The sequence below is a fragment of the Callorhinus ursinus genome, unplaced genomic scaffold (genome assembly GCF_003265705.2).
Source record: "Callorhinus ursinus isolate GAN/ISIS: 27379988/994484 unplaced genomic scaffold, GSC_fseal_2.0 scaffold10, whole genome shotgun sequence".
NCBI classification, from domain to species: domain Eukaryota; kingdom Metazoa; phylum Chordata; class Mammalia; order Carnivora; family Otariidae; genus Callorhinus; species Callorhinus ursinus.
Genome location: NW_027397072.1, coordinates 68,418,797 through 68,446,390, shown reverse-complemented (window position 1 = coordinate 68,446,390; position 27,594 = coordinate 68,418,797).

Here is a 27,594-nt window from a genome sequence, read left to right as displayed (position 1 = left end):
AGAATCAGAGGAGCTGAATCAGTGCTCGTACAAGAAGATAGGTCTTTATAACTTCAACTGATAAGCATTTTCATAAGACTTTATTTCAGAGTATTTCATCCTTGGTGCTATTGACATTTGGGGCTAGATAATTCTTTGTTGTGGGGACTGTTCTGTGCATTGTGGAATATTTGGCAGTATCTCTAGCCTATATCCAGTAGATAGATACCTGTAGCAACCCCCTACCTCCACAGTTATGACAACCAAAATGTCTCCAGACATTGGCAAGTGCCTCCGGAGGTAATACCTCCCATGGTTAAAATTACTGTTTATTGGAATATACATAATACCTGGCATATAAATATTCAATGAATGAATGAATGAATGAATGAAATTAGTGAGGATGATTAAATTGCTTATCTTATTGCCTATATATAGGTGAATACTTAGCAAATAATTCTCCCTCCCAAATCCCAGGTGTGATATCTTGTAACTAAATTTCCCAACGCAAGCATTGGTGAGTGAGTGAGTGAGTATAAGAGGATGCATCAGTGTTAAGCAGGGATACTTCATGGAAAACAGATTAAGTAACTGTGTACATACAGAATGTTGATATCACAGATCTTTTCACCCACATAACACAGAGCTTATATCTTTCCAGTGGGAACTCAAGAGGCAGTATGATGTAGTGAACGTAAACTGGGCTGCATGTTTGTGTACCACTAGTTAGCTGTGTGACCTTGGACAAGTTACTTAACTTCTTTTTGTCTCAGTGCCTGCATCTGTAACACTAAGATAAAAATAGTTCATTTCTCATAGAGTTGTGGGGATTAAATAAAATAATATCTTACAAGTACTTAGAGCTCTGCGTGGTACATAATAAGCATATGTTAAGTGTTTATTATTACTATACCTTGGGAAATTAAAAAAAAAACCCAAGAGAAAGACCTACAGATATGTACAGTGGTGTTTTTTCAGCTTTTTATTTCATTCACCTCCCAAAAGACCCATGGTTGACAAAATTCATGGAGCACTCCAGGTTTCTAGTCAACTTTTCAATTTCCCTTCTTCAGTGTTAGTAGTCAGCAAAGGACCATGAGATCCTGAGGAAGGTCTCTAATATTGAAGTCAGACACCAAAGCAAACAAGCAGAATAATATACCTTGAAAAAAATGCAGACAATGAATTTATAACAAACTTAAAAGAAATTATTAATATCCTCAGAGAGATAAGAGAAATGTATCCATCAAGAACAGTTTGCTAGGCTGCTATTAAAGAACATTAATAAGAGAATAAACAAGAGCTGTAGGAAGTAAAAATATGATGACAAATGTGAAAAATTCAACAGTATTCAGTAAGTTTTGGGGTAGCTTAAAAACTACCAGTTAAAGACAAAGAGATGGAAGATAGAAAATTATCAGACCAGAATGACCCACATGAAAACAAGATTTGGGTGTCATATAACACTTTAACATACTTTGCTTAGCATAACTGATAGCAGTAACAGTAGAATAATAGAAGAGAACAATAGAATAAAATATTGTCATACATGAAAGAACTAAAGCATTACCTCCCATGAATTCTTTTCTCAAGAAGCTGTTGGACAGAAGTAGGAGAGTAACTAAGAAAAAAAAAAAAAAAAAAAAGGCCCAGGAACCAACACCAGAAAGGTGAAGACAAACTCCAAGTTGATGACAAAGGAAGGTCTAGGTTAATAGCTTTACAGCAGATCTAGAGAGCAACTATCTAGCCCATACTGAAGAGACTGCTTGATGACTAGTAAAGTTCAAGGAAGGTTCATCTCACCACATACTGATTTGGTAGAATATTCCAGAGTGTCTTGTATATTTAGAATTCAACTCTTCATAGAGCAATTTCATGTAACTTGATCATTCTCCCACAAAATAAATTAATATTTTTATCCATTCATGTATTTGAAAGACAGTGAAATTATAACAATAGAATTCATTTGCCAAAAATCTATTCTGTTGCCTTCAAAAGTAATGAAAAATTCATGTCTGATGTCTATTTTTTTTAAATTATGTTGTGATTTTTTTCTAGAATGGTAGCTTAGCATTTTATTTTGATTCCTAAGGTTTCTCATCATCGGTTCACAGTAGTCTTTTTGTGATTCCTGGACAGTATTCTGCATCTACACAGTCACATCTCTGTGAAGAGTATACTTTATTATCTTTTCAATAATAAATTCTATTCTTTTCCTGCCTTTGGGAAACAAGCACTAGTTGAGAGATGGGAAAATATCCCCAGGCCTAAAATTGACTGATGGCCTTGGGCTTCAGGCCACCACACACAAGACTTAGAATGGCTAATCTGTTAAAGAAAGTGCAGCCCACAGCCCAGTAGGTATTATATAGTGAGTAAAGGGATGTGAGATTTTGAGAGCAGAATCTTATCTCCCTCCCCACAGAGCTGTGTCTCTCCAACACCTCCCACATATTACACTTTTCTTAGCATCTTCTCACTTACCTCCCTAAATCCAGGCGTCTTCAAATACACTATACTTCTACCAATAAATCTCTGAAATCCTTCTAAAGCTTGCATGTCTGTTGCAAGCATGACTGAGGAGTGTGACACTATATAAAGGATTCCCCTGTGTGTGATACCTTCCTTAATTCTACTTCTCCTGAGTTGCTCTAGGGACCTTGGACAGAGCATTAAACTTCCCCTGTTGCTTCATTTGACAAATAGACAATAAAGCAATCAATCTGATTCCTTATATAGGTTGTGAGAAGCAAATAAGGTCAAATATTGCCTGTGTATGTGGAGTGTGGGAGTGTGGGTGTGTGTTAGGTGTTGAAATAATATAATGGGCTACAAATATAAGACATTATATTCCTCAAGCTTGGTCCACATTTTACCCCTTTGAAAAGACTGCTTCTAAATAATTGTCAGTTTGATGGTGCAGGGAATTAGGTTTAAATCCTAGTTCTTTTTAATTACTGAGTATAGTCACTCAATGAACTCTAGCATGATGTATGTTCCACCTTAAAAGGTAGGAAATATGATTGTTCCTTTTTCATCAAAAGAATACTGTGTTTTTAAAGTGATAACAGTACCATTTTAACCAATATTTATATTGTATTTTTAATCTTAAAATGTTTTAAAATTTATGCCATTTACTTCCCATAACAATCTTGGCATTATTTTTTTTCATGATTCAGATGAGGTATTTGAGTCCCAAGGACATTCTCTGGTTTTGACACCACCCAATTTGAAAATGTAGGTTTAATGTCTAGCTCCAAACATTTTCAGTCGGGCCAAAGTACCTTTTAGATAGCAAAGTTATCCATGTGTCAAGTGGAACCATGTGTTAAGTCAAATTTTCTATGTGAATTATAAAGAAAACAGATAATGGAACCAAAATGACTGAAGGTAAAGTAAACACATCTTCATCCCCAAAATCTTTTTTAAAAATGATTTAATAAGAAATATTACTTATGAAATATTACTTATTTTCGGTCGAGTCAATTTTCTGATGTAGTTCAAAACATGTCAGTATTTACCAAAAATTGTGTGTAAGGTTTTATTACAGGCAGAGATGATTAATTCTTTGGGGCCTATTTTAATCATTCCCTTTTTGAAGTGAAGTGACAGTCTATATATTATTCTAAAGTCTCTGCTTTACATAAATTTGTAGTATGGAGTTGAATGAAAAATTGACAAAACATCACAAAATGTAAATGAAAAGGGCCTATTTCCTTCACAGGCAGAATTATAGTTTCAAATGGTTATATTAATTCAAATACAGAATAGATGGGATTCATTTTTTGAGATTATATTGAGACCTTGCCACAAGCAAAATAAGTTTTTCACCCTGCAGAAGCTTGTTAGCTAAACTTTTACCATAGGGCTCTTGTAATTACCCTGTAGATTACTGTTCAGACACAATAGGGAGGCTACACTTTTCTTCTAATTGACAGCTATTAGATCTGCCACAAGAAAGGATAGCTGTGATCCAGTTAACATTTTAACAAAGATGGGATTTTTGTCTGATTTTGATATATTTCCATGGGCTTCCACACCTTGCATTTGGAATTGTTCTTCAGTCATATTTGAGAATATCCCATTCACATGCTAAACATAATCAGCACCCATTTCACATCTGGCTGTCTCTGCTGAAATGACTGAATCCTGCAGTAATCCTGCTGATACTATCTGCTAGAAAAGAGCAAGGTGTAGACAGTAATTGGTTATTGTGAGTAAGAGGATCTGTTCCAGGTCATCTCACACAAAATATCCTCAGAAGACCCTTCTCTTCCATTGCCTTTTAATCTCCTGCTAGTGATTTAACCTTTTAGCCCATTATACGATTTCACTTTTCCCCAGATCCAGCTTCTTTATAAAATAAAAAGAAAGTACTCTGTGTAACTGAAGGCAAACTTTTAATCCATTAGAGTTGAAGGTGAAGTGGGTTTATGCCATGCAATGATGAGACTGTAAGCACAAATCAGAAGCTGCTAAGCCCCACATTGCACTCGAAACCAAAATGGCTTGACAGATCCACCAGTATGAGCACATTCCCTTTGAGTTGTTTCCTGTATTGGATACTGTTTTAATTTAATCCATCCACATTACCTCCCTCCTATGTAGGGTAATTCCTTGCCCAAACTGTGACATCTATTAAGTCTATCTTTGAAATCAAAACTGGTGTCATTTTCTTACCATCCTTCTTTTAATTTCCTATTAAGATGTTTAACAATTTTATGACTGCCTCCAGTCCATGATATCCTTCTTTCAGAAAGGATTTATTAGGGGTCACTTAAGCAACTGTTACAATGAAATTCTATGAACTTTCTCAGGGACATCTTAATTTGAAGTGTTATTTTAACTGTGTCCTAAAAGATTTACCTCTATTAAAGAAATCAAGGAATCTTGAACTTAGTGAGCTGGAAGGGGTGGAGTGGAGAGAAGAGAGAGAGGGAGAAAGAGAGAGAGAGAAGGAATAAGAACATAAAACCCTGGACTCACAGGCTGTTTAGCTGTTTATGTGACTGTTGATTTCATTACATTCCCACTGGGACTGATAACCCAAACTCTTACAGCTGGTTGAGGTTAGGGTCTCAGCTCAGTGTACAACCATGCTATGGGACAAAGAAAAATGGCCCATATAGACATAGAACGCCAAACCTACTTTTATCAGTATTTCATCCTGAGGTAAGTGGATACACTAAAGAATAAAAAAAACAAAGTAAGTCATTATAAAATCCACAAAGTTAACAGAGGGTTATCTGCTGTTCTTCTAAAAAATTAAAACCATGATTTACAAGGAGAAATGCATTTGAAAAGTTTCCAGCTCCAGAAGATTTTTCTCCCTGCCCCCATTCCTTTCTCTCTATTTCTATCCATCTCTCTTCCACTATCTTCCCCCTCATTCCCCCTGCGGTCTTTACTGAACATAATATTTTTATAAACTTCCTTTGACTTTATATATTTAGAAAATATATATGTGGGGGATTGATGACAATATGAGAAACAGTGTCATAAATATTCAGAGTAATCAGAAAATAGTCACCCAGGGTAGCATTTTTTCATGTTAAGCAACGAGAAGAGGACAGGTGGCCTTGTTAAATGCCCACAGTTGATTAATGAAATGTGAGATTGATTGTGGAATGCTTGGAGGGCCCACCAGACAGTCTCCCCTCAACTTCTCAAGGGAGGGCAAGAAAGTACTTTCTGTATCTCATAAGATAAACTGATTAATTTTTTTAAAGATTTTATTTATCATTTGAGACACAGAGATACAGAGAGAGAGAGAGACAGAGAGCATGAGCAAGGGAGAGGCAGTGGGAGAGGGAGAAGCAGGCTCCCCGCTGAGTCAGGATCCCCATGCGGGACTCAATCCCAGGGCCCTGGGATCATAACCTGAACCAAAAGCAGACACTTAACTAACTGAGCCACCCAGGTGCCCCTGAACTGATTAATTTTTAACTGGAGACTTTTTTTTCCATCTCTCTATGTTTATGCAGCCCAGAAGAAGGGCTCTTCCCCTGATGTAATAGTGATATCACCTTACATTTACATGGTGCTTTATGTTTGATGATGTAAGATGAACCTTTTCCCCTCATCTTAATGGCCACCTACCCTCTAAGGGTAGTGAGCAGAGGCTCATTCTCTTTCCTCCACAGGTGGGACAACAGAGGGAAAATGAATTTTCTACTATTTGTCATTTGTTAGGACTAAGAATAGAACCTGCTATTTTATTCCAACATCTGGGTATTGGTTTGATATTTGCTTAGGTGGAGTTGTCTAAACTGAAGATACTATTTGCTATAAATAAAGGTTGAACATTATTTAAATTAAATACAAAACTGGACCTACATTTTTATGTAATTTGTAATTATATTTTTTGTAAGTGATAAAAATAGGAATGATAATGATCATTTTGGGGAGATGAGAAATATGTTTTTAATGGAAATCAGAAAAATTTAATTCCCAATGAATATAACTTTGAGGTTACTTACCACAATTGATCTAGTTTTTTTGATTTTAGTAAAATTTGATGGATATTTTAAAAATATGGCTCTATTTGCTACTGAATTTATAGATTTGGGAGTCAAAGCTACTTTACTTAAAAACATCTATTCTGTGGTTTAACTGTTCATTTCCTGTAGTAGTTAGCTAGTACTGTGTAACAAAATATTCCAAAACAGTAGTTTAAAACAATGAATTACATAATTCTGTTGTTTGGCAATTTGGGCTGGATTAAGCTATGGATTTCTCCTGGTCTCAGCTGGGTTCACTCATATATCGGCAATCAGCAGCCAGTTTGGGTGAGGAATGGCTGATCCATATTGGCCTTAGTTCACAAGTCTCTTATTCTCTGACAGCCAGCCAAAGATGGTTCACAAGGCTGTGGTCAGGGGAGAAAGAGTGGGGTGAAGGAGAGGAAGAGAGAAGGGAAGCATGTAGTTTACAGAGTCCTAGACTCAGAACTGGTACACTTTCATTCTACTGCATTCTTTTTTTTTTTTTTAAGATTTTTTTTTTTTATTTGAGAGAGAGAGAGCAAGAGAGAGAACAAGCAGGAAGGTGAGGGAGAAGCAGGCTCCCCACGAGCAGGGAGCCCGATGTGGGACTCGATCCCAGGACCCTGAGATCATGACCTGAACCAAAGGCAGATGCTTAATCGACTGAGCCACCCAGGCGCCCCATTCTACTGCATTCTTATAGTCAAAGTAAGTCCCAACATCACACCAATTTCAATAGTGGAAAATAGGCTCTGTCTCTTGTTGGGAAGAGTATCATAGATACAGTGCAAAAGGAGGGAAGAAAGACTATGTCCATTTTTGCAATTTATAATCTTACCTGTTTACTTATCTTTGTTTTTTAGCAGATTATTGTTTGAGGTTGATGAGGTCATTACTGCAACTATTTCAAATTCCTTCAAGGAGTTAGCTGGTATATATGCTCTCTCTTTCTCCCTATATATATATAATTATATATATAATTTTAAATTAAATAATATATTTTAATTAAATAGAAGACTGAAATTTTCTGATAGCTAAAATAACTTAATTTTACATTAGGTTTATTTTAGAATTTTAGAATGTAATATGGAATGAAATTGTTAATTTTAAATAAAAAAACCTCAAGCAGCCTACTGGCAGTAAATCTTTCTACATAGATAGGTTAATGACAATTACTCATTGCTCCAATTCATATGGATCCTGAAACTATTCCTCAGGAAATCACTTTTCATGTGTGTGTTGCAAGTAGCTATTCCAGTAGATCTTGTCTGCTTGTCTCATTTATTCCCTTAAAATCCTCTCACAACTAGAATTTTGGAGATATTTACAGGTAGAGAGAGAAAGAGAAAAAAAGAGAGAAAGTACATATCCATATTTATGTTTGTGCAAGTTATTAAAACTTCAAAATATAAAAACTTTAAAAGTTGGCAGTATAAAAATGGAATGATTTAAGGTTAAAAAATCAAGTTGCAGAGGTGTTCAAAATAAGGAAGCATCAAATTTGAAATATGGGTAGTTGTATCATGATTTAAAAACCTCATACTCTTGGAATTAATATTTTAGTTTTTCATGCTTTCCGAAATAATGAATAAAAAAGTAGTAATACCTGCTTTCAATCTTAAACATAGAATTAAAGAATTATCATAAAATTATCAGACCCCAAGTTATAGAAACACTGTTATGTGAAGTTCCAATTATGTCCACTTTTTTAAAAATATTTTATTTATTTATTTGTCAGAGAGAGAGCACAAGTGGTAGGGAGAGGCAGAGGGAGAGGGAGAAGCAGGCTCCCCACTGAGCAAGGAGGCAGATGCAGGACTCAATCCCAGGACCCTGGGATCATGACCTCAGCTGAAGGCAGATGCTTAACCGACTGATCCACTCAGGTGTCCCTAATTATGTCCACTTTTAACAACAGTTTAATTTAATAAAACTTTTCTTATCAACTATTGTCACAGTTAAAATATAATTTATTATCTGCAACCCAAGGGAGCTCATTCACCACAATTATCCTTTGTCTTGAGGAATGCAGCCTTCAAGTATCTTCCATGCATTCCTTCTTGCTATAAGTCGTTACTGCCTCAGAGAATCCATTTTCCATGCTTTTAAACAGATAAATAGTCCTCAACATATGTTGTTGTTCTGAGCAATCGACTCTTGCTCAAAAACTTTCAACGATTCCCTGTTACTTGGGGGAAAACAGAAAAACAAAACCGAACAAATAAAAACGTCTTAGCTTTGGTTTCAAATCCAGTCAGAAATACAAACAAACAAAACTTTATCACTGAGATCAATAGGAATGCCCTATTATTATGCTAATAAAGAGTTATTTACTTTAAGGAATACCCTAAAATGAATCTTGATAAGTCAATGAAGAGGCAAGCAAGCCAATTTCCATTACAATGCCAGCCATGCTAAATATTCATGAGGGCTCCCTCTGAAAGAGCATTTCCATCAATAATATTGAAGATGACACCTGCATTATAAGAAAACTACTTAGCATGTGGAAAGAGTGCACAGTGTTGAACTTTAAGATAGGCAAGCCTTCTGAACTTAGAGTGCTTTGAAGTAGAAAGTGAGTCACAAGCTTTTCCAACTCAACCTCTGGTGTTAGATGGTATCCTTATATTTTTAAAAACAAAACTCATATAATAGGTTATCCTTTGTCTACAGAGGTTAAAGTTTGGGCATATCTTTAGGACTATAGACTCTTTAGTAGAAGTCAAACAAATACATTAATTTAAAAATATTTTCAAGTACAACAGTTTTATTATACAGAGGAGAAAGGGATGACAAATTATGGATGCAAAATAGTGGTGGAAGTTATTCTGCTGACACTATATGTGTCTACAAATGGTATCAGGAGGCAGGGCCATTTTATGTGTATATTGTCAATCCTCTCTTACGTTCTGAGAGGAGGATTAGATAAGTACTCATTGACCCTGCGGGCGCACAGTCCATTTATTGAAAATAGAAAAATATGTGAGAAAGCAATGTTCCTATCAAAACATTCTTTAGGCTGAAATATAAAATAGAACAAAAGGATAAAATAGCAAAAGATAAACAAAAGAAAATATATTTAGGATCTATGGAATAAAAACAAACTGGAGAGAGCAAAATGGAGTCTTTTGTGTCGAGCAATGATGCAAGCAGTTAAGATACCGCTGCTAGGAGATATCGCCCGGACCAACGTCAGCTGACACCCCAGAACTGATAAGGAGCAGGATCAGAGGAGGTCTGGGAGGACCCAAAACTGATGAAATTCCTTTAAAAAGGGAAGGATTTTGTCAGTAAACCGTCAGACTCTTCAGAGCTGACTCCTCTATGTCTGACCATTTAAAAAAGGCAGCTGCCGCGGAAGGCTCTGTCTGATGGGTCTCTGAACGGAACAGAGATCCTTCCCTGATTGAACATCAGAAGCAGGAAGTGCCGAGAGCTGACCAGGACCAGATCAAGGCCTTATCTCAACTGTGAGCCCCCAGACTGACTTCGAGTTTGGTTCCTTAACTTCCTGTACCCTTCTATTGTCTTGTTTGTTGTGTGGCTTGTCTTCTGTCCTGCGCTGTGTGCTGTGTAAGAAGCCAAGTTTAATCCCATGGTGAATTGTCATTGAGTTTGGAATCCTGAACCTGCTTTATAATTGTGGTTTAACTTTGCTTTATGATTCAATAAAGCTGACGTTGTGGAAACACACAATTTGTGTACATGCCTTCATAGCATGCTCATGACACAAACAAAAAGACAAACAGACATGTTTTATATTTCATTAAGTATGTATTTTTTAAAGATTTGTTTATTTATTTAGGAGAGAGAAAGAGAAAGAGCAGCGGGAGGGGCAGAGGGAGAGGTGGACAAGCAAACTTCCTGCTGAATCTGGAGCCTGACACGGGCCCCATCCCAAGACCCTGAGATCATGACCTAAGCTGAAATCAAGAGTTGGATGCTTAACTGACTGAGCCACCCAGGTGCTGCTCATTAAGTATTATAAAGATGTCAATTGTATCCAAAGTAACTCATTTTTAATGAATTTCAATAAATAAATAGGGATTTTATTATGTGAAGTTTTTTTAAAGTAGTTTTTTGAAAGGAGGTTTTTTAGAAAGCTCAGTTACAAAATGATGGGAAAATCATACTACTCTCTATTGGTAAAGATGAAGAAAATATGAAAATCTCTTATACAAAGGTTCATAACTTTTTGGAACTCAATTTGATAACTGATATCAATAGGTTCAGAATCATGCCTGTCCTTTCTTCCAGGCATCATACTACTAAAAATTTATTCTAAAAAAACAATCATAGATGCTCATAAAGATTAAATACAAGATTTATCTTCACAGCAATAATGATAAAAAAATAACTGGAAACAAAGCTCCTATGGGAGCTTTGTAATTCACCCATGTAATGGAACACAAGGCGTTGTTAAGAGCTGTGTTTTAGAATTTAAAGGAGTATGAGGGAAATATAAAATAAAAGGTAAATAAAAGTTGCAAGACAAAATTTATAGTATGATTTACCAATGTGATTTCTATGTGTGTGTGTATATAGACAGAAAGAAGATAAAGGGGGAAAAGTGTGAGAGACCAAATGGCAATAATGTTATCAGTGGCAATTACAGGTTGCAAAAAGCCATCCATTGTAGAAAATGACATGTGTCATCTAGAGATGCTTTCCACTTCAGGTAACAGTTGTTTAAACAGAATAACTGTGACTTAAAGAAATGTTTGTTTGAAGAAAAAAAAAATCTGAATGTTGGCAGTTGTTTCTGGCATTGATTTAGCTCCTGGGCATTGCTGTGAGGGCCCCTGATTCCTTCCATGTCTCTGCTGTGCCATGTTTGGATTGTTACTTTTTATCCTTGTGCTTATCTCATCACAGAAACAAGACGTCTACAACAGATTCAACTGCTACATCTGAATTTAAGGCGGAAGAAAAAGATTGAGGAACAATACCAGCCATGTCTGGTATCCTCAGAGAGGAAGGCAAAAACTTTCCCAGAATCGTTCTCTCGGAAGAATTGACTTTATGTCTCATTGACCAGAAACGGATCATGTGGTCACTTCTAGATTCAAAGCAAAGTGATGAAGGGAGGAACTTGAGTACCACAAATGATTTAGTCCCGTGGTTCTTAAACTTGGAGGCACACTTATATCAATGGTTGTCAACTAGCATTTTAAAATATGAAAGGTATGTGTTGTTCTTGTGGCTAGGTAAGAAATGGAAAATAGTCATTGATAAAATAAAAAATTCTTCTGGTGATTCCAGATGAAAAAATTCTTCCTTTCTCATATTATCCTAGCCTTTTCCTATTAGCTGCCAGCAATAATAATAGTTTGCTTAATCAAACTACTTTCTTCATAAAAAACAATGAAGGGGAACACTTATTTCAATTATCATCATGCTGGTTTAGAAAAATGAAATAAGATTTTTTTACAGGAGAAAATTTGAAATGGACTAAAATGATTATTAATTTTCTTACATGGAAAATTCAGTGCTGTCTAGGATTATCTTACAAGTTATCTGATTCTACAGATCTCTATGCCTTTCATTATATTTTTTACTTAAATTCAAATTAGTTAACATATAGCGTAGTATTGGTTTCAGGAGTAAAATTTAGTGATTTATCACTTACGTATAAGTGCTCATCCCAACAAGTGCCCTCCTTAATGCCCATCACCCATTTAGTGCAGGCTCCCTCCTGTCTCCCCTCCAGCAATTCTGTTTGTTCTTTTTATGGTTTGTCTCCCTCTCTGTTTTTATCTTATTTTTCCTTCTCTTCCCCTTTGTTCATCTGTTTTGTTTCTTAAATTCCACATATGAGTGAAACCATATGATATTTCTCTTTCTCTGACTTATTTTGCTTAGCATAATACACTAGTTCCATCCACATTGTTGCAAATGGCAAGACTTCATTCTTTTTGAAGTCTGAATAATATTCCATTATACATATACTACATCTTCAGTCATTCATCAGTCAATGGACATTTGGGCTTTTTCCATAATTTGGCTATTGTTGATAGTGCTGCTATAAATATTGGGGTGTGCAATTGCGGGGTCATAGGGTAGTTCTAGTTTTAACTTTTTGAGGAACCTCCATACTGTTTTCCAGAGTGGCTGCACCAGTTTGCCTTCCCACCAACAGTGCAAAAGGGTTCCCCGTTCTCCACATCCTCACCAACATCTGTTGTTTCCTGAGTTGTTAATTTTAGCCATTCTAACAGGTGTGAGGTGGTATTTCATTGAGTTTTTTGTTTGTTTGTTTGTTTAGAAAGGGGGAGAGAGAGAGAGAGGTGGGGAGGGACAGAGGGAGAGGGAGAGAGAGAATCCTGGGCTCCATGCTGAGCACAGAGACCAATGCGGGGCTCGATCTCACAGCCCTGAGATCATGACCTGAGCTGAAATCAAGAGTCAGATGTTTAACCAACTCAGCCACCCAGGCACCCCTCATTGTGATTTTGATTTGTATTTCCCTGATGATGAGAGACGTTGAGCATTTTTTTCATGTGTCTCTTAGCCAGTATGTCTTTGGAGAAATATCTGTTCATGTCTTCTGCCAATTTCTTAACTGGATTATTTATTTTTGGGGTGTTGATTTTGATGAGTTCTTTATGGATTCTGGATACTAGCCCTTTATCTGAAATGTCATTTGCAAATATATCTCCCATTCCATAGCTTCCCTTTTAGTTTTGTTGATTGTTTCCTTTGCTATGCAGAAGTTTTTATATCTATTTTTTTTATGTTCAGTTAGAAGCTTTTTATCTTGATGAGGTCCCAATAGTTTATTTTTGCTTTTGTTTCCCTTGCCTCTGGAAACGTGTCTAGTAAGAAGTTGCTACGGCCGAGGTCAAAGAGGTTGCTGCCTGTGTTCTCCTCCAGGATTTTGATGGTTTCCTGTCTCACATTTAGGTCTTTCATCCATTTTGAATTATTTTTTTGCATGGTGTAAGAAAGTGGTCCAGTTTCATTCTTCAGCATGTGGCTGTCCAGTTCTCCCAAAACCATTTGTTGAAGAGACTATTTTTTCCCATTGAATATTCTTTCCTGCTTTGTCGAAGATTAGTTGACCATATAGTTGTGGGTCCATTTCTGGGTTCTCTATTCTGTTCTATCAATTTGTGTGTCTGTTTTTGTGCCAGTACCATGCTGTCTTGAAGATCACAGCTTTGTGATACAGCTTGAAGTCTGAGATTGTGATGTCTACCACTTGGCTTTTCTTTTTTTTAAAAGATTTTATTTATTTATTTGAGGGAGAGAGAATGAGAGAGAGAGAGCACATGAGAGAGAGGAGGTTCAGAGGGCAAAGCAGGGAGTCCGATGTGGGACTCCATCCAGGGACTCCAAGATCATGACCTGAGCCAAAGGCAGTCACTTAACCAACTGAGCCACCCAGGTGCCCCTACCACTTTGCTTTTCTTTTTCAGCATTCCTTTGGCTATTTGGGCAGGGTCTTTTCTGGTCCATACAAATTTTAGAATTGTTTGTTCTAGTTCTGTGAAAAATGCTGGTGTTATTTTGATAGGGATTGTATTGAATATGTAGATTGCTTTGGATAATATAGATATTTTAAAAAGATTTGTTCTTCTAATCCATAAGAATGGAATGTTTTCCCATTTTGGGGGGTCTCCTTCAATTTCTTTCATAAGTGTTCTATAGTTTTCAGCATACAGATCTTTTACCTCTTTGGTTAGGTTTATTCCTAGGTATCTTATGGTTTTTAGTGCAATTGTAAATGGGATCAATTCCTTGATTTCTCTTCCTGCTGCTTCATTATTGGTGTATAGAAATGCAACAGATTTCTGTACTTTGATTTTATATCCTGTAACTTTGCTGAATTCATATATTAGTTCTAGCAATTTTTTGATGGAGTCTGTCAGGTTTTCTACATGGAGTATCATGTCTGCAAAGAGTGAAATTTTGACTTCTTCCTTGCCAGTTTGGATACATTTTATTTCTTTTTGTTGTCTGATTGCTCAGGCTAGGACTCCCAGTACTATGTTGAACAACAGTGGTGGGAGTGGTCATCCCTGTTGTGTTCCTGACCTTAGGGGAAAAGCTCTCAATTTTTCCCCATTGAGGATGATATTAGCTGTGGGTCTTTCATATATGGACTTTGTGATGTTGAGGTATGTTCCTTCTATCCCTACTTTCTTGAGGGTTTTTATGGAGGAAGGATGCTGTATTTTGTCAAATGCTTTTTCTGCATCTATTGAGAGAATCATATGGTTCTTGTCTTTTCTTTTATTAATGTGGTGTATCACATTGATTCGCTGGGGACATTGAACCACCCCTGCAACCCAGGAATAAATCCCACTTGATCATGATGAATAATCCTTTTAATATACTGATGGATTCAATTAATTAATAGCTTGTTGAGAATTTATGTATCCATGTTCATCAGGAATATTGGCCTATAATTCTCCTTTTTAGTTAAAGGGGTCTTTGGTTTTGGAATCAAGGTAATGCTGGCCTTGTAGACTGAGTTTGGAAGTTTTCCTCCCATTTCCACTTTTTGGAACAGCTTCAGAAGGATACATATTAATTCTTTAAATGTTTGGTAGAATTCTTCTGGGAAACCATCCGGCCCTGGACTCTTGTTTGTTAGAAGATTTTTGATTACCGATTCAATTTCTTTGCTGGTTATCAGTCTGTTCAAATTTTCTATTTCTTCCTGTTTCAATTTTGGTAGTTTATATGTTTCTAGGAATTTATCCATTTCTTCCAGATTGCCCAATTTGTTGGCATATATTGCTCATAATATTCTTTTATAATTGTTTGTATTTCTGCAGTGTTGGTTGTGATCTCTCCTCTTTCATTCATGATTTTATTTTTTTGGATCCTTTCTCTTTTCTTTTTGATAAATCTGGCCAGGGGTTTATCGATCTTATTAATTCTTTCAAAGAACCATCTCCTGGTTTCATTGATCTGTTCTACTGTTTTTTTTTTTTATTTCTATATCATTGATTTCTGCTCTAATCTTTATTATTTCTCTTCTCCTGCTGGATTTGAGCTTTATTTGCTATTATTTTTCCAGCTCCTTTGGGTGTAAGTTTAGGTTGTGTATTTGAGATTTTTCTTGCTTCTTGAGGAAGGCCTGTACTGCTATATACTTCCCTCTTATGACCATCTTTGCTGTGTCCCAAAGGTTTTGGACTGTTGCATTTTCATTTTCATTTGCTTCCATGTCTTTTTTTTTTTTTTATTTCTTTAATTTCCTGGTTAACCCATTCATTTGTTAGTAGGATGTTCTTTTTTTTTTAAGATTTTATTTATTTATTTGACAGAGAGAGACAGTGAGAGAGGGAACACAAGCAGAGGAAGTGTGAGAGGGAGAAGCAGGCTTCCTGCGGAGCAGGGAGCCCGATGCGGGGCTGGATCCCAGGACCCTGGGATCATGACCTGAGCCGAAGGCAGACGCTTAACGACTGAACCACCCAGGTGCCCCTAGTAGGATGTTCTTTAACCTCCATGTATTTGTGGTCTCTCTGAATTTTTTCATGTGGTTGACTTCAAGTTTCATAGTATTGTGGTCTGAAAATATGTCTGGTATGATCTCAGTCTTTTTGTAATAGTTGAGGCCTGATTTTTTACCCAGTATGCGATCTGTTCTGGAGAATGTTCCATGTGCAGTTGAAAAGAATGTGTATTCTTTGGTTTTAGGATGAAATGCTCTGAATAAATCTGTTAAGTCCATCTGGTCTAGTGTGTCATTTAAAGCCATTGTTTCCTTGATCTTAGATGATTTGTCCATTGCTGTAAGTGGGGTGTTAAAGTCCCCTACCACTATTGTATTATCATCAATGAGTTTCTTTTTATTTGTTAATTCGTTTATATATTTGGGTGTTCCCAAGTTGGGGGCATAAATATTTACAATTCTTAGATCTTGTTGTTGGATAGACCCCTTTATTATGATATAGTGCCCTTCTTCAACTCTTATTACCATCTTTGGTTTAAAATGTAGTTTGTCTGATATAAGTATGGCTATTCCAGCTTTCTTTTGATGTCCATTAACATGATAGATGGTTCTCCACCCCCTCACTTTCAATCTAGAGGTGTCTTTGGTCTAAAATGAGTTTCTTATAAGCACCATATCAATAAGTCTTGTGTTTTTTTTTTATCCATTCTGTTGTCTTATGTCTTTTGATTGGAGCACTGAGTCCATTTACATTCAGAGTAATTACTGATAGATATGAATTTAGGGCTATTGTATTACCTGTAATGTTGTTGTTCCTGTAGATTGTCTCTGTTCCTTTCTAGTCTTCTGTTGTCTTTGGTTTCTCTTTCCCATTCAAAGGGTCCCCTTTAGTATTTCTTGCACAGCTGGTTTAGTATTCATGACCTCCTTTAGTTTTTGCTTGTCTTGGAAACTCGTATCTCTCCCTCTATCCTGAATGACAGACTTGCTGGATAAAGTATTTTTGGCTGTATATTTTCCCCATTTAGCACACTGAATATATCATGCCACTTCTTTCTGGACTGTCAAGTTTCTGTGTACCCATCTGCTATTAACCTTATGTATCTGCCCGTAACCTTGTCTGTTAAGAAGGTTAAGGACATTTTGTACAGAGCTACTTTCAGAATTCTCTTTTTATCTTTGTATTTTGCAAGTTTCACTATGATATGTCTTGGTGTTGACCTGTTTTGTTGGTTTTGAGAGGAGTTCTCTGTGTCTCTTGGACTTGAATGCCTCTTTCTTTACCCAGATTAGGGAAGTTCTCAGCTATAATTTCTTCAAATAAACCTGCTGCCCTTTTTCCCACTCTGCTTCTTCTGGGACCCCTATAATATGGATATTATTGCACTTTGTGGAATCGCTGAGTTCCCTAAGTCTATAGTCATGATCTAATAGTTCTCTTTCCCTCTTCTTTTCAGCTTCATTATTTTCATCTTCTATATACACCTATTTGATCCTCTGCTTCTTCCATCCTCGCTGTGATTATATCCAGTCAGTTCTGCATATCAGTTATAGCATTTTCTGTTTTGGCCTGACTAGTTTTTAGGTCTTTTATCTTTACAGTAAGGGTTTCTCTGGTGTCTTCTATGCTTTTTTCAAGCCCAGCTAGTATTCTTATGGCTGGTGTTCTAAAATTTTGTTCAGATATATTGCTTATATCTGTTTTGAGCAAATTCCTGGCTGTTAATTCTTCTTGATCTTTTTTTGGGGGAGAATTCCTCCATCTTGTCATTAGGTCTAGATTTCTGTCTTTTTCACATTATCAAAGCTTGTTATGTTTCCTGTTCCTGAGACTAATACTGTATTAAGAAGGGGTCATACAGAGTCCAGGGCCTGGCGCTTCAGCATGTGTTTCTAGCGTATGCTGTGTACACTCTGCTGTTGTGTTTTGGCTGCTCTTTCCCAGAGGTCAGTCCTACAGAATTCCTCTTGCTTGCAGTGAGGAGTGTTTGGACCTTTAACTAGGTGTGCTTTGATTTGTTTGTTAAGATAAGCCTGATTGAAAGAAAGAAAGAAAGAAAGAAAGAAGCAAAGAAAGAAAGAGCGAGCCTGAAAAGAGAAAAGGAAAAGGAACAAAAAAGCAAACAAATGGACAAACAAAAAAACTATAAACCTGATTCCACAGAAAAAGAAAGAAAGAAGGAAAAAAGTAAAGAAAAAAAAAAAAGAAGCCTGATCCAAAAAAACAAGAAAAGGAAACAAACCAACAAATGAACAAAAAACTCTAAGCCCGATTCCAAAGAAAAAAAGAAAAAGAAAAGAAGGAAAGCCTGGTCCTATTTCCAGCAAAACTAAAGCAGATGCTTTGGAGCACTCTATGATCAGTAGACTTGGTACATGCAAGGGGCCTGCATTGGTCTTCTGAGGGAGAGGGCTCTTTGCTGGCTCACAGTCACACCTGCCCTTGTAAATATGCCCCTGCTGGGCATAGGGGAGCAGGGTTTGGTGTAAGTGACTCCAGCCTCCCCTGGAGGCACTGTGTTTTTCTCTGAAGTTCAACCATGCTGGTGGGTGGTCGGTGGGGTTGGGTAGAAGATGGCATCACTGTTCCCTCTAGTCCCCAGGGAGGGGAACTTGAGGCTGCCGTTGTTCAGGAGGCCCTCACAGAAAATCGAACAGTCTCCCCTCCTGTGTCCCAGGCTTTTATCATATCCCTGCTCTCAGCCTGTCCATGCCCAGGCTGTTGGTGTGCCCGGTGCCACAGTTCTCCTGTGGTTTATCTCTGGCTGGTAGCTCAGGCTTAAAACTCCAAACCTTAAAGGACCAGACAAGGTGCAGACCCACTCCCCTCCCCCAGAAGAGCACCTCACAGCACTGCACCCGACACTGTTCTGTCCCAGAAAAGCAGCTGCATGCCTGTGTAGGTGCCTGGAGTCTGTGATGAAGCACAGTGAAAAGCTGTAAGCAGCTTATCTGCCCTCTACGCCCTCCTCTGTCTTCTACTGTTGAACTGCTGCTCCATGGTGCCTGGTGGGCCTTTTGTCCTTGGAGAGTCAAAATACGCTCTTCCAAATGTACTCTTGACAGAGGAACGTCCTGTCCCTGTGCAATCCAGGGAATCCCCCTGGTCTTGTGTGAACCACTGCTCTGTCTTCTCCCTCTCCCCCTGACTTCTCTCTGAGAAAAGGGCCCCCTCCTCTTCACAGCAACAAGGTTTTTCTCTCCCCCAGTTCATGTCTCTGAATGTCACATCTGCCACATTCTCTCCCTCCAATTGTGCAGATTATTTTCTTAATATTCAGATTGATTTCCTAGTTGTTCAAAATGATTTGATGTTGATCTAGCTGTGTTCAAGGGACGAAGCAAGCTCAGGGTCCCCCTACTACTCCGCCATCTTCACTTCTCTGTCTTTCATTATATTTGAGTTATTTTATAACTTTTTAAGTTGTAAATAACTGATGTGAATGCAAATAATTCTTATCCATAAACATACAAATAAGTTACGTTTGGTGGAATTACAATTAACACCTCTCCTTCTCCTACTTTGTAATCTATCAGATTCCCATGTATTTGTAAGTTCTTTTTAGCCTACCTTATCTGCCAATAGATGTATGGTATTTTGAACTCTTCTTTGAACGAATTGTAACAATTTATTGGTTCATTCCTTCATTATTGAGTTAAGCAAAGTCTTTGACGTGTTGATTTAAGTTATATGAGAACTGTGATGAACTTTAAAGTATTGTTTACCAGTTAAAAGATGCTGAAGTTAATAGGTAAAATAAAAATTTGACATGACCTTGTGTCTGATTTGGTCTCACCCAGAGTCTGCTTTAAATAAATATAAAAATAAAAATAAAATCTGTAGTTAGGGTAGAAGATGTTTCATTGAAACATCTGAGATTTAAACAAATAGAAACAATAAAACAACTCACCAACAAACTTGCAGAAAAAAGTGTCTGCAGAAAAATATTATCAAATTTATAAAAAGCTAATTTATATGTTGTGCTTTAGAGTCCTGAATTCAGAAGAACACCATCCTCTTTCTTTCACTGTTTTTTTTTTTTTCCCTCACTCTGTGTCTTGTCTAGGTTAACAACAAAACATGATAATAGCATAAAACTTAAGAATTTTCAAGTGACTCAAATTTTGGCCTGTTTTAAGAATTAGCATTTGTTGTTTTTTTAAAAATTTTATTTAAATTCAATTAATTAACATATAATGTATTATTGGTTTCAGAGGTACAGGCCAGTGATTCATCAGTCTAATATAATACCCAGTGCTGGCATTAGTTTTTAATTAAAAAAAAAAGATAAGGAAAATAGGTGAAAGTCTTTAATTTTTGATGAATTTAGAAAGGAAGTTTCCAGAATTTTAAATTTTATCTCAAACAAATGTTTAGGACTTTTTTAAGGACTTAGTAAATGTGCCTTTATGCCAAAACAAACAACCTGTTTTTTAAACTTTGTTCCATTTTATCAAGTACTGGATAAAAAAAAAAATGAAACAACAAAAAACAAGTAATGTATTCATTCACTCTGAATTGTTAATGACTAAAGGTATTGTCCCTTCCATGAAAGAAGATTTTAATGATTAATGGTAAGGTTTCAAGTGGCAGCTCAGTGTCTACTGTTTTGGGGGTCAGTATAAACATTTCATTAACCCCCAAATTACATCATCCAGACTGATTTTATTCTGTGTAGTGCACAATCTCTGTTCTGTGTAACTCATAATATTTACTCTCTGGTCTGTATACAGCTTGAAATACTTTTTGGCCTGTACAAGGTAAATTTAAATAATTTCTATTTTTATAATAGGAACATTCAACATGGGTTCAGTAATGTGTATAAGCTTTGGATGAAATTAGCTAAATACCAAACATTATTGACCCTTCTGGCTTTAGCCAGGTAGCATGAAATTTAATTTATACCAATATGCCTGAAGATCTGGTGAAGTGTAAAACATCCTCTCCATAGGAACTAACCTACACTATGAAATTTTCCTACTTGTTTAACTGAGAATGATGGAATATTTCACTTGTCACGAAACAAATAGCCCTTATAGAACAATAACCACAAAGAAAATGTAGGTTTGCAACTAGAATACTTATAACCTGCAGACAAAGTTTGGGACCAGCTGAGTCAAGGATCTATCTTACTCCTAACGAAATCTGAGCCAGGTCCATTGCATGCTGGGAGCATCACTGTTGGAGATATCCTAGTGGCAAATGAGTTGTTCTATTCACCCAAGTGGATCTAACAGCCATTTTCCTGAACAGTTGGAGTCATTTTTCTGGCCAGGATGAGGTTTTAAAAACAAAAACAGTAACAATAGCTCTGCTTATCTACCTTGTCAAAGGTATGACTGACAAATCTATGTTTAATGAGATGAGAGGTAGATAGAATATATTGGAAAACCACGTTTGGCAACGTCTCAAGACAATGATGTAAGTTCTATTTGAGCAGCCATCTCTACATTGTCACATTGAAATCTTAGGATTGTTATAAGTATCTCAGGAGTTTGGTGGAGAGGGGAGGATAAAATGAAGTGGGTAGACTTCTATCTCCTGGGGAACCTCTCTCATTTTTCTCCAATTTTTAAAAATCAGTGTTCTATAAAAATTTTCTTTATTCAGTGAGTTCCACTGCCAAAAATACTGTACAAGAAAATTCCTCTAAACCAGTGATTCTCAACAGGGGCTCTTTTGTCCCCAAAGGGATATTTGATAATGTCTACGTATATTTTTTTGGGTTGTCACAACTTGGTAGTGCTATAGGCATCTCGTTGGCAGAGGTCAGAAATCCTGGTAAACATCCTAAGGTGCACAGGACAGAATAGTTTCCTACAACAAAAAAATGATATGACCCAAAATGTCAATAGTGCTTTGGTTGAAAAACCCAGCTCTAAAACAGAGCTATGATTTCCATAACAGCTCTAAATTCTCTCCTGAAGTGCTGGAAAAAGTATTGATTTTACAATACTGTGAGTATTATTTTTCTTTGTTTCTAAAAGGGCAATTTTTTTTTTTCTTTGAGAAATGTCCTGGTGTAGAAAGAAGATATGGAATTAAATCTGAGCTAAAATTTGGGATGTTCCTTTATCTTTCTCAGTTTCTTCCTTTGGAAAATGGAGATGGTAATACCAATTTGTTGGATTATTGTTAGAAATAAATACAAAAATATATTTGTTTAGCTATTTGTTTGTTTATACAAATAAGAAACAAACATAAAATCGAACTTATAGGAAGATATATATGTAGTAAAACTCTTCAATAATCCTCCCTTCCCTCCAAGGTAATGGAAATTCAAATATACAGGCAGTATTGATTGGCTCTGGCCATGACAGGATTAACATTCTCTTTAGCCTAACTAAACTTTAGATAGGCATCTTCCTAACTCTAGGCCCTTAGGTCCCTTTTCTTAGAGCTTTTACTTTAAAAAACTTGTAAGTGAAAATTCTTTTCTACCCCCTTGAAACGTATATACTCTCCCAGCCTTTTGCCAGTTTTACAACCCAGAAATGTCTTTCTCATGGACCTGGTAGCCATCCCTTTGAAGTGTAATCATGAAAAGAGAGGGAACCCCTATCTCCAAGTTTCTGTTGGGAGGATAGGAAACTAATGGGTATCATTCAGCAAACGCAGATGGCCTAATCACAGGGAAAACCATGTGCAAATTTAGGAATAACTCAGGGTGTTCAACCCATCCATTGATCAACCACCCTGCTGATGTCCTCCCTTCTTTTGATAGTCCCAGCCTCTGCTCAGCTTCTGCTTTAAATCAAGGAGAACTAAAGGCATATTCTACAGGGGCCAAAAAGGGGCTTAGAGTGGAAGTGTTCTCTGGGCAAGAAAAAGTAGATAGCCTTACCTAGGGAAGCAGAGAAGTGGAGGGTTGGCTTGTTCCATCAGCATTATCAGATCCAATCTTCTTAGAGGAAGTGCCAGCTAAGAGGGAGATTCCTGAAATTATCATAACCCTGTCCTGGAAATGTCAGTCTTCCCAGGGCCCAATATTGCCCAATATAGATGGAGCAGACAAAAAACTACTTTAGGGGTTTGGATCTCTCAGCTAGATCGAGAAATATTTATAGGAGAACTTTGCACTCATAACCAAGTTATATAATTTCTCTTAAAGAGCTAGGACCCTACATGTTACACAATATAATTTCTTAGACCTTACCTACTTCAATAAAAATAATATAATGAAAAAAGGGAAACTAAAAATTCAGAGACAGAGTAACAGTTTTATTTAGGAATGTGAATTTGGCCATAGGCCAAATCAGCAGGCCACATATTTCTGTTTTGTTGGAACAAAGCCACATCCCTTTGTTTAAGTATTGTCTGTGACTGCTTTCTCACTAAAAAGACAGAAGTGACTGTTGTGAGTCAAACTACTGAGTAGTTGTGACAAACGCCCTATAGCCCCAAAAGTCTAAAATGTACTAAAGTGTTCTCTTTGGCTCTTTGTGGAACAAGTTTGTTAATTCCTGTATGAAAAGTAGAAGCCTATACGGGTTCTGTGATTTAACTAGGATTACAGAGTGGGGCTAATTATAAAACTGTGGCCTGTAATGACCAGCTTATATATTTTTATGTTACTTATAAACTTGTCCCTACTGTTATTAAAAATAGCTAAGAGTGCAGATCTCTTAGAAGACCAAATAAATGGCACCTCTGTCGTCTTCCAGGGCTCTGAACAAGTTGAGAAACAAAACAAAGGGAAGTAGATGAAAGTTTTTTCAGTATTGGGAATGATTTAGTCAGAAGGTGTGACTTAGTGTCAGCCTTTAGACCTGTTAACTGAACCTTGTAATTAAGCAGATTTACCCACTGGAGCAGGCCAGCACCCCTACCCAATCCCAAGAGGGGCAGCAATAGATGGAGGTGGGAGTATCTGAGCCAAACATGCCAGCATATTCTTTCCATATTTACCAATCATTCTGTCCAGAAATAGAATAGAGAAAGGTCTAGAAAGAAGTCAGAAGTAGGGCACCTGGGTGGCTCAGTGGTTAAGCGACTGCTTTCGGCTCAGGTCATGATCCTGGAGTCCCGCGATCGAGTCCCACATCAGGCTCCCTGCTCGGCAGGGAGTCTGCTTCTCCCTCTGACTCTCTTCCCTCTCGTGCTCTCTCTCTCTCATTCTCTCTCTCAAATAAATAAATAAAATCTTTAAAAAAAAAAAGAAAAAGAAGACAGAAGTATGTGCTGGGTAAATCACTCCTCTAGGGAACCAGGAGAGGGGAAAAGGGTTTCCTTTTAATGGACAGTTCAAGCATAAGCCTTAATAATCAAAGTGGATGATGGGGTTTGAGATGCTGTACAGTTTATATATTGCTTATTTTTGTTTCTCATGTTCTTTTTTCAAAAATGAACAAAATTTACTTCATTTAAAAATATGTAAATTAATGGTATATACTAATGTTTTTCTAGAAGCTTTGTAAAGTTGAGACATTAAGTACGGAAATACTTTGTCGTATTTAGTCATATTTACATTTGCAAAATCTTAAATGAGGACAGAATTTAGGCACTTCTAAAGTTCTTTTTGTTCTTATTGCTTTGCTGTTGCCTACACATTTTTCTTCCTCCCCACTTTTTTAGTCCGCACAACTCACTCACCCTGAATGCTTTAACATTATCAAATGACGGTAAGGAGGAGATATACAACCAAGGATACTATTAATACAAATAAAATAGTATAGCCTTATAAATTGTCAGATCATCCCTTAACTTTTTGCAGCTTTGGAAATTTTGATTTTTTTCTTACTTTGTTTAGTGATACTGCTGAAAACTTAAAAAATATATAATTACATTTTGAATATTACTTCTTCCATTAGCTAACAACTTTGTATTATAGCATATTGACATATACTGATAAATTTCTCCAGAATGAATTGTAGTCTTTCTTATGTATAATCTCTAGTGAGCTATGCTTAATTTTGAGGTCTAGCTTTTTGCCCATATTTCACTTAATCTAGTGAATTGACAGGTTCTCAGTACCCAACAGATCCAAGATGTTAGTACAAATGGTTTTGCTTTATAGTATTACTTAGGGAAAAATATATATGATGGATGACTTTCTGTTATTTGAAGGAGAGTGATATTTGCTCTTTCATAAGGAAAACATCTCATCCAGGATTATGAAAAATAAAGCAAACAAAACCCAGAACTGAATAGTAATACTAGTTCAAGTTCTTGTTGGATATATACTTCTCCATGGCAAATTAACTAAGAATCTACAAAGCATAATAATCTGATACCTTTTGTACCACTGTCATAGGAAATACATTAATGTAAATTGGTTTCTTCCTAACTGAATCCTTAAATCACAATGTAATTTGGATGAATGTAAAGAACCAGTTGACCCATCCATCTTCATGTCAGTAACAACTAATCTCCAAACATTGAAATAATTACTATTATTATTATTTATTATTATATTAGACAAAAAGAGATCCTTGGGTGAAGGTACAAAACAATTCAAACCTACAAGCCTTAGGAAGTTAGTTACAGTTCAATTTCTGGCTCACTCTAAGTGATAAAATAATAAATTATTCCTGCAAAGGCAACAAAAACTAAAATAAATGAGATTACATCAAATTAAAAAACTTTTACACAGCAGAAGAAACCATCAACAAAATGAAAAGGCAACCTATTGGATGGGAGAAAATATTTGCAAATCATGCATTTAATAGGGGTTAAATATCCAAAAGTACAAATATATTACATAACAATATAAAAAAAACTAATTAAAAAATAAGCAGAGGATTGAAGAGACTTTTTTTTTTTCAAAGAAGGCATACAGGTGGCCAACAGGCACATGACAAGACCCTCAACATCACTAATCATCAGGGTGAAAAAATAAGTGTTAGGGAGGATGTGGAGGGAAAGGGACCCTCATACCCTTTATGGGAGTGTAAACTTGGTAGGAATGTAGCCACTATGGAAAACAGTATGGAGGTTCCTCAAAAATTTGATCTGCAATTCCACTTTTGGATATTTACTCAAAGAAACAAAAACACCAATACAAAGAGAAACATGCACTTCCATGTTCATTGCAGCCTTATTTGCAGTAGTCAAGATATGGAAGCAACCCACTAGCCATTAATAGATAAATGGATAAAGATGTCTCTCTCTCTCTCTTTCTCTTTCTCTCTTTCACTCTCTCTCTCTCACATACACACAGACACTGAAATATTACTTGGCCATAAAAAGAATGAAATATGGCCATTTGCAACAACATGGATGGACCTAGAGGTATTATGCTAAGTGAAATAAGTCAGACAGAGAAAGACACATACCATGTGATTTCACTTATATGTGGAATCCAAAAAACAAAACAGATGAACAAATGAACAAAACAGAAAGACTCATAGATATAGGAAACAGACTGTTGGTTACCAGAGTGGGAAAGTGAGGGGGGTGGCAGGCAAAATAGGCAAAGGGGTTGAAGAGGTACAAACTTCCAGTTATAGAATAAATAGGTAATAGGGGGTGTAATTTACAGTATGAGGAACATAGTCAATAATACTGTAATTTTGTATCGTGACAGATGGTAACCAGACATCATGGGGATTATTTCATTAATGCATAAAATTATTGAATCAATATGATGTATACCTGAAACTAATAGGATAATGTATGTCAATTATACTTCAATTAAAAAAAAAGCAAATTGTTGTTAAAGAAATCACTAATTCTACTCAGGATAATAGCTTGTTACTAATGACCCTCTTGACACTGTGTGCTTCTTTGGAACTTTGAATTTTAAAAGTTTCCTATACATGGATTGAGAAATTTCCCATATCATTTGTATCGGCTGAACTTATTCTTATTGTCCTGCCCTTGGGTGGTATGGCTGAGAGAATGTTTCCTTTTGGCAAATTGTCACCTCAGTTAGTCTGAAGAGGGGACTTGACTGATAGCATAGCTGACATTCTGATGTGATCCCAGCAGGCAAAGACAGACAAGCTGTCATCCTCCCTGTAAAACGAATGCTATGCAGAGTAATTCTGTGTGGTGGGAAAATGCTAGATTTCCCTGGAGATAGACTACTGCATGTGGGTTTATATTTATTGCAGATTCACTTGATTTGGTAGATGGATTTGGATGGAAATTCTTATTATTAGTCAGCCTGATGTTTCTTTAATGTTCCTTGGTGGTATTCCCCCCATAGATATGTCTTGGCTCTGGAAACACAAAATCTCAGTTAATGATTGGCATCCTCCCTGGAGATTTTCCTTCTCCTTTCTACCCTGCCTCTGGAATTCACCATAACCTTGTGGAGCGAACCAAGTCAGCATTTAGGATATGCATACTCTCAAGAATCTCAGATAGTTTATAATAACCTTATTACTGGAGGCAAGGGAATATTTGAATATTCAAAAGAATATGTCTATCTTTGTTGTTTGAATTCATAAGTGGACTCACTTTGCTAGAAGCACCAAAGTATGTTCCACTTTGAACAGCCAATTATGGCTTTTTTTTTATTATGTTATGTTAATCACCATACATTACATCAATAGTTTTTGATGTAGTGTTCCATGATTCATTGTTTGCATATAAAACACAGTGCTCCATGCAGAACATGCCCTCTTTAATACCCATCACAGGGCTAACCCATCCTCCCACCCCCCTCCCCTCTAGAAACTTCAGTTTGTTTTTCAGAGTCCATCGTCTCTCATGGTTCGTCTCCCCCTCCGATTTCCCCCCTTCATTCTTCCTCTCCTGCTATCTTCTTCTTC